This window comes from Callorhinchus milii, unplaced genomic scaffold (genome assembly GCF_018977255.1).
Source record: "Callorhinchus milii isolate IMCB2004 unplaced genomic scaffold, IMCB_Cmil_1.0 Scaffold117, whole genome shotgun sequence".
NCBI lineage: Eukaryota > Metazoa > Chordata > Chondrichthyes > Chimaeriformes > Callorhinchidae > Callorhinchus > Callorhinchus milii.
This window is the reverse complement of record NW_024704858.1, coordinates 549-15202: the sequence shown is the minus strand read 5'-3', so window position 1 is coordinate 15202 and position 14654 is coordinate 549. Positions and strand designations below refer to the sequence as shown.

Genomic DNA, 14654 nt, shown 5'->3' with positions numbered 1-14654 from the left:
GGTCAAAGGGTAGTATCCACACATGCCCGTTTGCTTTTAAATAAATGTGTGCATCTTTTGATTGAAAGCTTTCGTGACTGCAGTGAACTATTTGTCTTTTGTCAACGTGACAGAATCCTGTGTTGGGATCTTGAGAGATGACGATAGCTGGGGAGGCTTTCATTCAGCCATAGATCAATCACGGCTGACAATGGTCATTCCATTTACGAGACTTTACCCGGTGTAAGAGGCCGGAGTATACCCAAATGCCGTAGTATACCCACAGGCCGTAGTATACCCACAGGTGTAGTATACCCGGGGTCTAAACGGCCTAGGCGAGATTATAGCCGGGAATATTATTGGCTAGGCCAAATGATGCCCCTCTAGACCAAATCATACCCCCGTGATAGTAATGGCGTTAGAGCGATATACACGTGAATTACTAAATTTTTCCAACATTTTATTTTAAACTGTAAACACATCGACTTTGACTGCTTCAACCAGAAAAAAACTTTAATAATAACCCCTGAACCCTAAAAATGCTTCAATTGATCAAATTTAGATTCTTACTTCCACGCGTACGCGTTTTAGATATCGATTGAAGTTCGTTGTCGCCTGTTCTCTGTCTGGATAATTGCCTGTGAACTTTCACATGGGCATAGTCTGGCCAGGAGCGGTATGGTCTGGCCCAGTCGAGTTTAAACCCCGGGGGGGTCTAGTTTAGCCTTGGAGACTTCATCCCCCCCCCCCCCCGGGTATACTCCAAATATACAGCAGCAGGCGTCGCCATGGTCTGGATCGAACCCACGACCTCCTGCGCACCAGGTGAGGTAGTCAACATCTCATAGCCACCGTGATGAGAGAAACACCGCAAACTCCAAGTATACAGCAGCAGGCATCATCAGGGTCGTGATGGAACTCACGACCTCCTGTACACCCGGCGAGGTAGTTAACATCTCCTAGCCACCGTGATGATGAGAGAGAGACACGCAAACCGTGGAGGTGTGGGCCCGTCCAGAGGGCGGTCAACGCAGCCCCGCAGTCATCGCCGGTGAGCCGCGCTCCAACCCCATCCACCACCACCACTTCGCTTCCACACGTACACACACACGTACACACACACGTACACGTACACACACACGTACGTACACACACACACGCGTACACACACGTGCACACACACACGTGCAAACACACGTGCACACACACACGTGCAAACACACGTGCACACACACGTGCCACACACACGTGCAAACACACGTGCACACACACACACGTGTGTACACACACACACGTACACACACGTGCACACACACGCGCGTGTGTACACACACGTACACACACACACACACGTGTGTAACACACACGTACGTACACACACGTGTGTACACACACACGTGTGTACACACACACGTACGTACACACACGTGTGTACACACGTACACACACGTGTGTGTACACACACACGTGCACACACACACGTACACACACGCGCGTGCGCGGGGGATTAGGCTCTCTTGGTGGGGTTCAAGTCTGAAAAAATTGCCGTGCGGCATGTCCCAAGCCCCGCGGTGGGAATAGGCTATTCCGTTTTCCCGTCCGTCAACTTTAAATTAGTTTAATTAGCGATTTCATGCCATTCTTATTTTAATCATTTACTTTTTGTTCGAGCTCGACCGTACCAAGTGACGCCAATTGCGTGGACCCTGCCAAGTGATACGCGTTTAACATGCAGGACACACACACATAACGCTGCGGATTTTTCTTCACAGTCTCATGTCCTCTTCACCCCCCCCCCCCAACGCAATGCGTCCAGTTTATACTACAGAGTCCCTAGATAATAATACTAGAGTGCTTAGATACCATTATTCTTGCACGGGTGGGGGGATGGGTGTGGGGTAGTGGCCCAGCCCCCAGCCTGCCAGCGTGCTGCCTCCCCTGCCTCGGCAATGTAGGCCAGGACGAGGGCTCCTCACGGGACTAGGCCTCACCAAGCCTATGTTAAGTACAAATTGCCTTGCTTCTGACGCTAACAACTCAGGTTCATTGTTTACTATTATTAAGCTAATTGGTTGCAACATATTACAATAATTACGTTTGTGTGCACATAAGAACTCTGGTTCATTGTTTACTATTATTAAACTAATTGGTTGCCAGATATTACAATAATAATGTTTGTGTGCAGATAACAACTCAGGTTCATTGTTTACTATTATCAAACATATAAGTTGACAGATTTTACAATCATAATGTTTGCACAAAACATATTTTTAAATCCTTTATATTAAGTTCGCATGCTTGCGTGCTTGCTTGCTTGCTTACGACCGTGCAAATCTTTCGGTCGTTTTTAACCCACTTCCCGTGATCCAATCGAGCTGACATTTTCCACACAGACTCGTTGTGCCAGACAATTAATGTTCGTGAAAAAAAATTCCCAAAATGTTACACTTTTTAGGCAAAATTTTTTTATTTAACATATATTCAAATAGAACTCATTCTTGGCTTTGGTTGAACGTCACAGTATAAGAGCCCAGAGCGTAACCCCTCCACAGGCCGTGGCGGAGTAGCGCAGTTGGTAGCGCCCTTGCTTCCCATGCCAAAGGTCGCGGGATCGATCCCCGCGTCGTCCACAGGCGAATATATTTTTAAATCCTTTATATTAAGTTCGCTGCCACACATATAAAGGATTTATAGTGAAAAACGTTGTTTTTACGGGTTATACTTCTTTAAATCCTTTATATTAAGTTCGCTTGCTTGCGTGCTTGCTTGCTTACGACCGTGCAAATCTTTCGGTCGTTTTTTAACCCACTTCCCGTGATCCAATCGAGCTGACATTTTGCACACAGACTCGTTGTGCGTGACAATTAATTTTCGTGAATTTTTTCCAAAATGTTACTTTTTTTAGGAAAAAAAATTATATGTAATTATCAATTGCTTAATGGTGGCAAGCAATCATCTGACCCATAGGTGGCAGCCATCTCAAGCCAGAGGACGAGAGGACTTTAGCCGCCACGCATATAAAGGATTTATAGTGAAAAACTTTGTTTTTACGGGTTAATTTTTTATTGGTTGGTTGCTAAATATTCCCTTTCTCAGCTGTGCTTTTATGACGCTGCGACCGGTGTTACTGCCAGTCTTTCATGTGGCCTGCTGCCTGCTGATTCATTAACGTCAGTGCACTGCCACTATTATCTACACTGCTAATTTTCCTTGTTACCATTATGAGTTTATGCCAGTCTATAATCTGTTGCCTGCTTCTTTACCTCACTCAGTGTACTGCCAGCCTTTCATGTCGACTGTATTCTGCTTTTTCAGCTGCTGCCCGTATTGCCAGGTTATTATGTCGACTGTAGCAATGCTTATGTCATTGAGTCGGCGTACTGCCAGTCTATCATCTAGACTGTAGCCTGCTTCTCAACTTACCTGTGCGTACTGCTGCTCTTTAATTTACAATTATTTCTGCTTATTTCTTCTATGCATTTCTATTGTTTTGATTGCTCACCTCACGCTATTTACTCATACGTAGTACTGCGATACTGATAGCTGTGCCATCATCAGGGATTACTGTGCACGGCGATGTGTGTGTGAGTCCATGTGTGTGTGTGTGTTTGAGTCCATATGTGTGTGCGTGTAGGGCCTTGCGTGTGTTTAAGTCCGTGTGTGTGTCTGTCTTTTTCGAATGGACAATGCCCGATGTGTGTGTGTGTACGTCAAAGTGTTTGTGTGTGTACGTGTCAGTCCATTTGTGTGCGTATCAGTCGCTGTGTGTGTGTTAGTCCATGTGTGTGTGTTAGTCCATGTGTGTGCTTTATTGACCTGGTTAAGGCCTATGATGCCCTCAGTAGGCCTGGGCTCTGGGTTGTTTTTCATGCTTTCCGAGTCCCTGACCCACTGCTCACGATCCTTAAGGACCTTCATGATGGTGAGCGGCCCCACATCATACTACGTGGCCGTGAGTCAGAGCCATTCCCTCTACACCTTGGGGTGCGACAGGGATGTCCTCTGGCTCCCACATTGTTTTACTTATATTTGGACCGCGCAGTTCGTGAAGCCTTCAATAGCTCTACCGAAAGAATTCCCATCTGGTACAGATACAATGGGAGGCTGATCGATGCCCGTGTGCGGTCAAGGGATGGCTCCCTATTGGTCTAGCATGTTACGTATGCCATTGATCTGCTAATTGATACTCACTCAGAGGAGAAGTTGGACGCGCTGCTGCTGAACCTGGAGCTTGCTACTAAGAGGTGGAGCCTTACCATCAGCCCCACCAAAACTAAGCACCTGCCTGGCTATTTTGTACCATCGGACAATCCACCCCACAACTCTCAATTGCTGATGGGGCAGTTGTGGAGAGAGTTGAGAGTTTCCCATACCTGGCCAGTGTGTTCAAGACCGGTTCCGGTTTCACAGCAGAGGTCTCATTGGCTGTGTTACACTGTGTGGAAGCTACCTGCTCTCTCGCTCCGCACGAAGCTTCAGGTCTTCTCGCCCACGGTCATTCCCTTCTCAATGCTTGCGAAACTTGGACCCCCCTAATGGAACATCTTCGCCGGTTAGAAACATTTAGTCTGGCCTGCCTACGATCCATCCTGGGTTTAACCAGGCTGGATTGTGTGATGAGCTCACAAATCTTTCACAGATCTGGACAAAGTCCCATGGGTGAGCTCCTACGGCAGGCAATGCTGCATTTGCTGGGCCATGTAGCCCACATGCCCAGCCACCGCATGCCTAAACAGCTTTTGTTTGGCCGGATCGAGGGGGCTAAACGGGCGTGGCACAGGCTAGAGAAGAGATGGAATGATGTGCTACATGAGGATGTGGAGCTTAGTTGACTTGTCGATGACTGATACCAGCGGTGTCAAGATCGGCCTCTGTGGAGGAGGCTCGTGAAGGACGCTACTGGGTAGTTGGAGACACTCGCCCTCCAAAAACAACGGAGGGCGGAGGAGCGACTCTCAGAACAACGAGCGGAGCGCCGGGTGGATAAAGCACGGCAAGTTGGCACAGTAGAGGGCACAGGTGGTGCATCAGCCAGTCATCTCGGTCATCTCAGTCAGTCGACACGTGGCACCTGGGTCTGCCCCGTGACCTGCCAGGCCATGTGCCCTCAAGGCGCACATGGCCTGGCACAAGCATTGTCATGACGTCAACGCCACTTAGTGGCGAATGGCGGTTGTTGGTGTGTATACGTACATGTGTGTGTGTGCGTAAGTCCATGTGTGCGTGTGTGGCTCTATGTGCGTGTGTAAGTCGATGTGTGTGCGTCGGTCCATGTGTGTGTGTGTGTAAGTCCATGTGTCTCTTAGTCGATGTGTGTGTAAGTCCATGTGTCTCTTAGTCGATGTGTGTCTTTGTAAGTCCATGTGTGTGTAGGTTAATGTGTGTGTTAGTCTATGTATGTGTGTGTGTGAGTCCATATGTGTGTGTAAGTCTACGTGGGTGTGTGAGTCGATGTGTGTAACTTCATGTGTATGTGCCTAAAGTCGATGTCTGTCTGTGTGAGTCCATATGTGTGTGTGCGTGTTAGTCGATGTGTGTGCGTGGGTCCATGTGTGTGTCTCTTAGTCGATATGTGTGTGTGTAAGTCCATATGTGTGCTTGGGTCGATGTATGTGTGAGTCTACGTATGTGTGTGTGTGAGAGTCCATATGTGTGTCTGTGTAAGTCGATGTCTTTGTGTGTGTGGGTCAATATCTGTGTGTGTAGGTCGATGTGTGTGTCTGTCTTTTTCGCCCGGGCAACGCCGGGTACTTACTGCTAGTTATTCATAAGAAAGGTTTTTGAGTTATATTGCGTAAGTGTTGTGTCCTGTAACTAACCGCACGGAGACGTCTGCTGGAGGCAACGCGTTTATTATAACAACTCTGAACACTCTGTGACACTACTCTGTGACACTACTGTGACACTACTGTGACACACTACTCTGTTAACACGGAGGGGTACGACTCCTTCCACTCGATAGCCTAAGGGAGAGACAGCCTCCCTCCTAGCGTTCTCTACCCACTTCGGGCTACACTACACGCCGGTCCCTTGCGACGGCGGCTAAGGGAAGGCCGGACCAACCGACCCACCCAGGGTACGGGACTCGCCCTGGACCGCTACAACCGGCTTAACGAGAGCCACGGGTGAGCGTCCCCGGGTGCCGGTCGGGTCTTCAGATCATGAGATGTCTACGAGTTTGAGTTGGTGAGTACTGGTCCCGTCTTCAGATCTTTAGATGTCTTCGAGCTTGAGTTGGTGAGTACTGGTCCCGTCTTCAGATCTTGATGTCTTCGAGTTTGAGTTGGTGAGTACTCTTCTTGGTTCTTTCGGTAAAGTCACGTAGAAGGGAAGTAATAAAATAATAAAAATAAAACATAATAAAATAAAATAATTCTCACGACGTTTCGGCTACAACGCAAGCAGCCATCTTCAGGTGAAGAATGAGACACTGCCAAGCTAGGAGCTTATATATACGCTGGGTTGGAGGTGCAAGAAGAGCGCCTTAACAAAAAGAATGTGCATATCAAGAGGAATTTAGCATATTCATGGGAAATGCGTAGGAGGTGGGCGGGGGGTTTCAAAGTCATATTATGCCCATGCATTATGCAGGATTAGCAGCACCAAGGGAGGGTGCAGGGAGTAGCATTAACAAAGGAAAGGAATGTTAATAGTATGTAGCTGCAGTTACTAAACAACCACGTAGAAAACTAAAGTATAAACTACATAATAAAAACTAAAGTATAAACTGCATAGCACCATCAGTATACTTACTATACTCTACAATAAGCTGAGTTACTAACAGCAAGTAATACATTACATTCTACGTCGTTAAAATTATATAATATGCTTCCATCTAACTTTATTCTCTTACATCACACGAGCATACACCGTATTATATACTGCCATAGATAAACCCAACATTAAATTATATACTGTATTGCCTATAAACCACCCTATACCTTATACATTTTAATATAACACTATGTATTATTCTACCCACCCTAATGTGTATCACACTGATATATGTTAACTATACAATTACGATACTATATATTACTTGTACATTGTATTAAGCATATAAATGTTATACTATTTGGTATTATACACTGTACCATTAACCGTCGTGTCAATGGGTGAGACGTGGGAGGAAAACTTGCAGCGGAGCAAAGAATCCATTCCCTGCGGAGAATACAATGCCAGTGAGTGGAACGCGGTCTGAAAGTCACCGTAAACGTGAACACAATCAGTTAAGATCCGAAATGGTTAATTACGTCCTTCCAAATGATTGCTAAGCCAGAATCCATCTTCTCGGTTAAAAATTGTCTCTGTGTTTGTATATGTGGATCGCCTCATGAACGAATCTCTCATGATAGCCAGATGGCTTGCAGAGAACCTCTGTCTTGGAGAAGTCAATGTCATGTGAGCCCACTGAGTTGTAACAGTGATCTGCCACGGCCGAGGTGTTTGTCCTACCGTGTTTCAGGTCTGCTTTAATGTTCACGGATGCCGGTCCGAGATATGTCGTTTGGTTTCCCCCAATGTAACTGCTACCACAGAGGCAACTTAGTTTGTAGACGCCAGGGTACTGTATGTCTGGAACCACATCTTTTACAGACGGGACCAGATCACGGATTTTATGTACTGTGTTGAATCGGACCTGGATCTTGTGTTTAATCAGGATTTTGGAGATCTTTTTTGTGACCCCCAGCTATGTAGGGTAAGGTGATGGTCTTGAAAAGGCTCCTCAACCAGGATCCTTCTTGATGGTTGGAGTGATGGCTTTGCGGATGTGTAGTCGGAGTAACCATTAGCCTTAAGAGCTTGGCGTACGTGTTTGAGTTCACTGGCAATGTGTTCTCTGGTCGGAGATGCATTGGGCCTCTATGGTATATGAGCAGGGGTCGGCACCTAACCTACGGTATGCCCCACATTGCGGGCTCTTATCTGGCAGTTATAGAGTCTTGATGAGGGAATTCTTCTGGGATGGATGGTGGTGGGAATCCGGTTTTAGGTAAGCATCCGTATGGGTGGCTTTCCTGTAGACAGAGTGGCTCATTGAACCATCAGGTCTCCTTTGAATTAGGACATCCAAAAAGGGTAGCTTGCCATCGTTTTCGACTTCCATGGTGAATCTGATGGCTGGGTGTATGGAATTGATGTGGTCGAGAAATTGGTCTAGAGCAGGCCGGCCATGTGGCCAGATGACAAAAGTGTCGTCTACGTACCTCTTCCATAAGGTCGGGCGTAGAGTGGCAGTCTGGATGGCGTCAGTCTCAAATTTCTCCATGAAGATGTTGGCTACAACCGGAGATAGGGGGGAACCCATTGGGGTGCCCTCAGTTTGCTTGTAGAAAGTTCCATTCCAGGTGAAGTATGTATTGGTTAAGCAGTGTCTCACCAGGGGGGTACCCCAGCATTCAGTCCTTGATGAACCAAGTCTTCAATGATTGCGATGGTGTCAGGTACAGGAACCTTGGTGAATAAGGAAACCACATCAAAACTGACAAGCAGGTCGTCTGGGGGCAGGGCAGTAACTGCAGCTACATACTATTAACATTCCTTTCCTTTGTTAATGCTACTCCCTCCCACCTCCCTTGGTGCTGCTAATCCTGCATAATGCATGGGCATAATATGACTTTGAAACCCCCCCGCCCACCTCCTACGCATTTTCCATGAATATGCTAAATTCCTCTTGATATGCACATTCTTTTTGTTAAGGCGCTCTTCTTGCACCTCCAACCAGTGTTATATATAAGCTCCTAGCTTGGCAGTGTCTCATTCTTCACCTGAAGATGGCTGCTTGCGTTGTAGCCGAAACGTCGTGAGAATTATTTTATTTTATTATGTTTTATTTTTATTATTTTATTACTTCCCTTCTACGTGACTTTACCGAAAGAACCAAGAAGATGAATCCCTGCAGTCACGAAAGCTTTAAATCGAAATTTGGTGAGTGCTGGTCCCGTCTTCAGATCATGAGATGTCTACGAGCTTGAGTTGGTGAGTACTGGTCCCGTCTTCAGATCTTGAGATGTCTTCGAGCTTGAGTTGGTGAGTACTGGTCCAGTCTTCAGATCATGAGATGTCTACGAGCTTGAGTTGGTGAGTACTGGTCCCGTCTTCAGATCATGAGATGTCTACGAGCTTGAGTTGGTGAGTACTGGTCCCATCTTCAGATCTTGAGATGTCTTCGAGCTTGAGTTGGTGAGTACTGGTCCAGTCTTCAGATCTTGAGATGTCTTCGAGCTTGAGTTGGTGAGTACTGGTCCCATCTTCAGATCTTGAGATGTCTTCGAGCTTGAGTTGGTGAGTACGGCCGATCGTCTGGGGTGCACGCACCCCCAGGGGATTGCTTTTCTGGAGGTGCGAGACACGAGAAGCGCACTTTTATTGGAAGGTCAAACACACATTAAGCACGTGCATGCAAGTACAAGAACTTTGTTTCATCAAAGTTGTTGATAGTATGCAGCTCCATACTATTAACATTCCTTCCCTTTATTAATGCTAACCCTACTCCCTCCCTTTGATGCTGCTAATCCTGCATAATGCACGGGCATAATATGACTTGAACCCCCTCCCACCTCCTACGCATTCCACAAGAAGTGACTAATCCCATATCTGCATTTTCCATAAATATTTAAATTCCTCTTGATATGCAAATTCCTTTGTCAAGGCGCTCTTCCCCCTCCAACCCAGCTTAAATAGTCGCTCCAAGCATGGTGGTGCTCATTCAGACGCTGTCTTTCCGACAGACCTGTTCTTCACCTGAGGACGGCTGCTTGCGTTGTGGCCGAAACGTCGTGAGAATTGTATTTTGTTATGTTTTATTATTTCCCTTCTACGTGACTTTACCGAAAGAACCAAGAAGATGAAACCCTGTTTATTAATAATATGCATTTTTTTATGATTTGAGAACCAATGGGGGTGCAAGGCTGCAGTGAAGGTGAAGAACCGCTGCCCCACGGGGAGACCAGACCGCACCGCTGGAAGCGTCTGCCATCGCTTCACGAAGGCGGCGACACCAACCTCGCAAACCGACGCTCGCGCGCACGTTCTAGCGGTCCGCCGCGCCGGCTCGCTCACGGCACCCGGCGTCGTTGTCCGCAGGCCTCTTCGACGACTGCCTCTACGGCCGGCACGACAAGGGATGGTCGCTCGGCATCGTCCACGCGAAACCTGCCGGGACGCGCCCGGCGGCGCGCGGCGGACGCCCGCGCCCGACCGCTCGCGCTTCTACTTCTCCTTGAGCGCCGACAACTCGCGCTCGGCCACGACGCTCGCATCGCCCCGGCGCTATACGTCCCTGACGAGTGGACCCACCTGGCCGCCACTACGACGGCCGGCGGCTCGACCTCTTCGTGAACGGCGCGTGGGTGGCCGGGTCTCGCGTGCCGGGCCGCGCGGGGCCGCTCTTCGCCCCAGGGGTGGCCGTCTGCAAGACGCTGGTGGCGTGGCGACAACGCGCGGGGCGGGGCGCCTACCGCGGCCTCCTGAGCGGCCTGCGGCTCTGGCGGCGGGCGCTCGCTCCGGCGAGATCCGCGCGTGGGCCGAGCGAGGGGTCCGCTCCAGCGGCGACGGCGACGCGCCCGCGGCGGAAGTCGCGGGCGGCGACGACTTCGGCGAGCTCGAGGACGGCGGCTGGTCGACGGTCGAGGGGGCACCTACCCAGCGTCCGGGTCGGTGGGAGCGGCGCGGGGACGGCGGCCGAGCCGGTGCCGGTCCCGCCGCCGTGCGGGCGGACGGCGTGCGACGACGTGCGCGTCGTCTCCAGCTACGACGGCCACTGGCCGCTGCGCGAGCCCAAGGTGGCGCGCTACCGCCTGGTCAACGTCTACGAGGGCCCCCGGCGAAAACCCGACGGTCAGCCGCGAGCAGGTCGAGGAGCAGCACCGCGTGCTCAACCAGGCCTTCCAAAGGTGGGGGCGGGCGGCCCGCGTGTGTGGGGGTACCCCCTCACGTGCGTGTGTGTACGTGTGTACGTGTACGTGCGTGTGACCGTGGGGAGCGGTGTGTAGCGGTTAGCGCGCTGCGCTATGAACCGGCGACCCGAGTTCGATTCCCGCTCACGGCCAACACCAGTGACGATTATCTGAACCGGTCCTGGGCCTCCCCTAGGTCGACTCAGCCTCAAATGAGTACCTGGTGCGGTGTGTAAACATCGCCACTAGGGAGACAAAGGCGGCCGTGCGTGGTGCTGGCCACCCCCCCCTCGTGTGCAGTGCCAGCCTTCATAGGTGCTGCTCGCTAACAGCACTTGCACCAACAGCCTGTGAAGGCTATGCAGGGGATCTTTGTCTTGTGTGTGTGGAGCAAATTCACCATCCGACATCTCTCAAACTAATTAAATTGTCACAGGTGTGTACAAGTGCCTGACGTGGCAATGAATTGTGTCAGAATTGTTCTTCAATTTTACCAGTGAGCCGAAACAACGTCAAGAGCTTGTACACCACGTGACCACTCAATTTGTCGGACGGAGGAGAGTTTCTCGACAGAACATTTGGCCACATAATCTACGTGGCCCAACCAAAAACAATCTATCGTGTACCGGTAATGCTGACGTTTGTTTGTGCCGCACGACCACCACCTGACTTCTGCGAAACCGCGCGCAGGTACAACATCTCCTGGGAGCTCACCGTCGTGGACGTTGTTAATGCCTCGCTGCGCCAGCGCATGATCCTGGCCAACTGCGAGCACGCCAAGGTGGGCGATGGGCACTGCGACCCCGAGTGCAGCCACCCCTTGACCGGCTACGATGGGGGTGACTGCCAGCCACCCTCCGGCCACCACCCATCGTCCTCCTCCTCGCCGCCGTCGTCATCTTCGTCGTCGGGCACGCGGCCGATTGCGATTGGGACGCGATAGCGAACGGCGTTTGCGACCCGAGTGCAACACGGCGGAAAACGCGTTTGACAACGGGGACTGCTGCGAGCAGACCTCTGGCAAGGTGACGGAGACCTGCTTCGATCCCGAGTCGCCCAACAGGTGCGGCGCGTGTGTGTGCGCGTGTGTGCGCGTGTGTGCGCGTGTCGCGATATAAGGTTTTTTTTCAATTTTATTTGACTTTTTTTATGGAAAATACCGCAGAGGTAACGCGCGCCGTGACCAATGCGCACGATCGCGCCGGTCGCCAGGTGTGACGCCGTTCCGAGTTGGTCGCCGAAGATGCCGCGGGCCAGGGTTGCCGCCACCATGTCCTGCCTTTCCCAGGATCGTCCTGCTCTCCATCTTTGAGCCTCATCATCGCAAAGTATTCACGGCTCTTGGTCGTAAAGGAAGAAGTAGAATTTTTTTAATAACGATAACAGATACAATATTATTCATAATACACGTTTTTGGGTGAGATCGCATTATTTTTAAATGTGTCGCGATCTAACCCAAACACTTTATTATGAATAATATTGGTCACGAAAGCCCCTACGTGTTAAAGATACGATATTGACTTTAAGAACTAAAAATCAAATGTTTAATTGCCAGTGTTACATTAATTATTCAACCGTTTTAACATGCGTGTCTTCTATTATATTTTTAATTGTCAAAAGTGATATTCGGTGTTTGTTCTAGGTTAGGAGCAGCGTTGTGGAATGACTGTCCGAGACGCGCGTTGTTTGACGAGCCGCGCGTTGTTTCTGCGTCCAACAAGGATCTACCTGGACGTGGAGGAGCTCCAGGAGATGTTGATGCTCGACGGCTCGACGCATCTCAACGTCTACTTCGCAAACTCCGCCGGCGAGGACCTGGCCGGAGTGGCCACTTGGCCCTGGGATAAGAATGCCCTCACCCACCTCGGTATGAGCCGATGTTTGTTGTTGTACGGAGTAGCACTGATGGCCTTGATCTAAGTTGTCTTGTGGTTGTTGTTGTTGTTGTTTGACTTGCATCCCACTGGGATTTTTGCACACAGTGTTGGTGTGTAACGGTGTTTTTTCTGCAATTTTTGCTGTCTTTTCTTGGATTTTCTGTTTGCACTTAGTCACATATTCACTTTAAGATGTTTTCTTGTTCATGTTTTTTGTTTGTTGCGTTTGCACCCGATTCAAGAGCCGAATGGCTCACAGGGCTACACCTAGTACATCGACTTGAACTTGACTCGCAGTCGGAGCCTATTACAGTGGTCCTGAATCCATGGGGGGTGGGTGGGGGGGGTGACCCCGGGGGGTGACTGCAGGTATTGTGGTCTATGCAAATATGACTCCTTGTAAAAAGGTGTCAGTTTTGTTGCCAGAAAGAAGGGTTAAAAACCAATTATCATGAATAAACAAATTAAGAAATGGCACCAAAACAATTAGCACAAGCAGAGAAAGTTTTCACGATAAGTTAATAATCATTCACGAGACGTAACGTGAGAATGTGGACTAATTTGCAGTGCCCTCGTCCGTCCGCTGCTGAATGCCTCTCCTCTCTCCACGCTTTGTCGGACATGGGGCTCGTTCACCATACAACGGGGTCTGTGCAGGTTGCGACGAAGGAGGGGGGGGGGAGTAGAGGTGTGGGTGCGAGGGACGTGTTCAGAGATCCCTTGCCCCGCGCTCGTGTTTCGCCCCGCCGGGCAGAACTCCGGTTGGGCACGGCGTGTAAAACCACGTCTGGCTTGCGGCCCCGTGAGCGACAGAGATTGTGAGATGCGTGTGTCGTTTTGCAGGATGGCCATTCGGCTTCATTGGGATAAACAAGGGTGCTCGTTGTGTACAGTAATTAGTGCGAAAATGGTAAAACGGCACAATCCGGAATCTGATGATGTTACAATGGCTGCCTATATTTTGACGGAGATGGAATTAGTTTTTTGCTCCATCTAAATGATAAATGCCACAATTGAAGTGGCTGCAATTGTCCACGGCTTTAATCGCGTGTTTTAAAATTGGGCCTCCTGTAATTTCCGTCTGCGACGGCGCTCCATCTCGCCGTCAGTGTCTGCCACGCCGATGATTGCGTATCGATTATAATCAATCGTCGTTGTTAATCGTTGGGAACGAGCAGGTGGTGTGGTGCTCAATCCCACGTACTATGGCAAGGCCGGCCACACGCACACCATCATCCACGAGCTGGGCCACGTCCTCGGACTGTACCACGTCTTCCGGGGGGTGTCGGAGACCGAATCCTGCGACGACCCCTGTCGGGAGACCACGCCGTCGCTGGAGACGGGAGACCTGTGCGCCGACACGGCCCCTACGCCGCAGAACAAGCTGTGCCACGACCCGGAGCCTCGCAACGACACCTGCGGCCAGCGCCACTTTCAGCACACGCCATTCAACAACTACATGGGCTACGGAGGTGAGGCTACGCGCCCATTCTTGGGGTTACTTTGGGTCCATGCGTGTGTCCCTCCGTCGGATCTGTTCGGAGAAAAAAATATCTCGCGCTCACGCGCCTAATACCAGCGGCCACTCCTCCGTGCCGTTGTAAAGTGTGCGCTCAAAAAGCAATCGGTAGTTCGCCTGTTACCCGTTGGGGTCGCGTCATCTGATGAAGCCCTTATTATAACTGCTGCTGCTGCTGTGCTTCTAAAGTGACTTCAGTCGGCCGTGTACAAAACAACGTCGTCGCGAAAGTTTTAAATCGAAATTTTACACAGCAGATGTCGGATTTCACATTTCAATTATATAAAGTTTTTTTTTTATCTTGTCAGGTAAGGCCCCACCACTGAGCAATATAGCTTGTTTTGAGAAGCGACCTGCCCACGAACGATAGCTCCAACGAAG

The 14654-nt window shown here is 49.9% G+C and overlaps 1 pseudogene; it reads left to right on the top strand.

Moving 5' to 3' along the window:
* Positions 1–767: 767 nt before the first annotated feature.
* LOC121851770 lies at positions 768–14226 on the top strand (annotated as a pseudogene).
* The last annotated feature ends 428 nt before the right edge of the window (positions 14227–14654 follow it).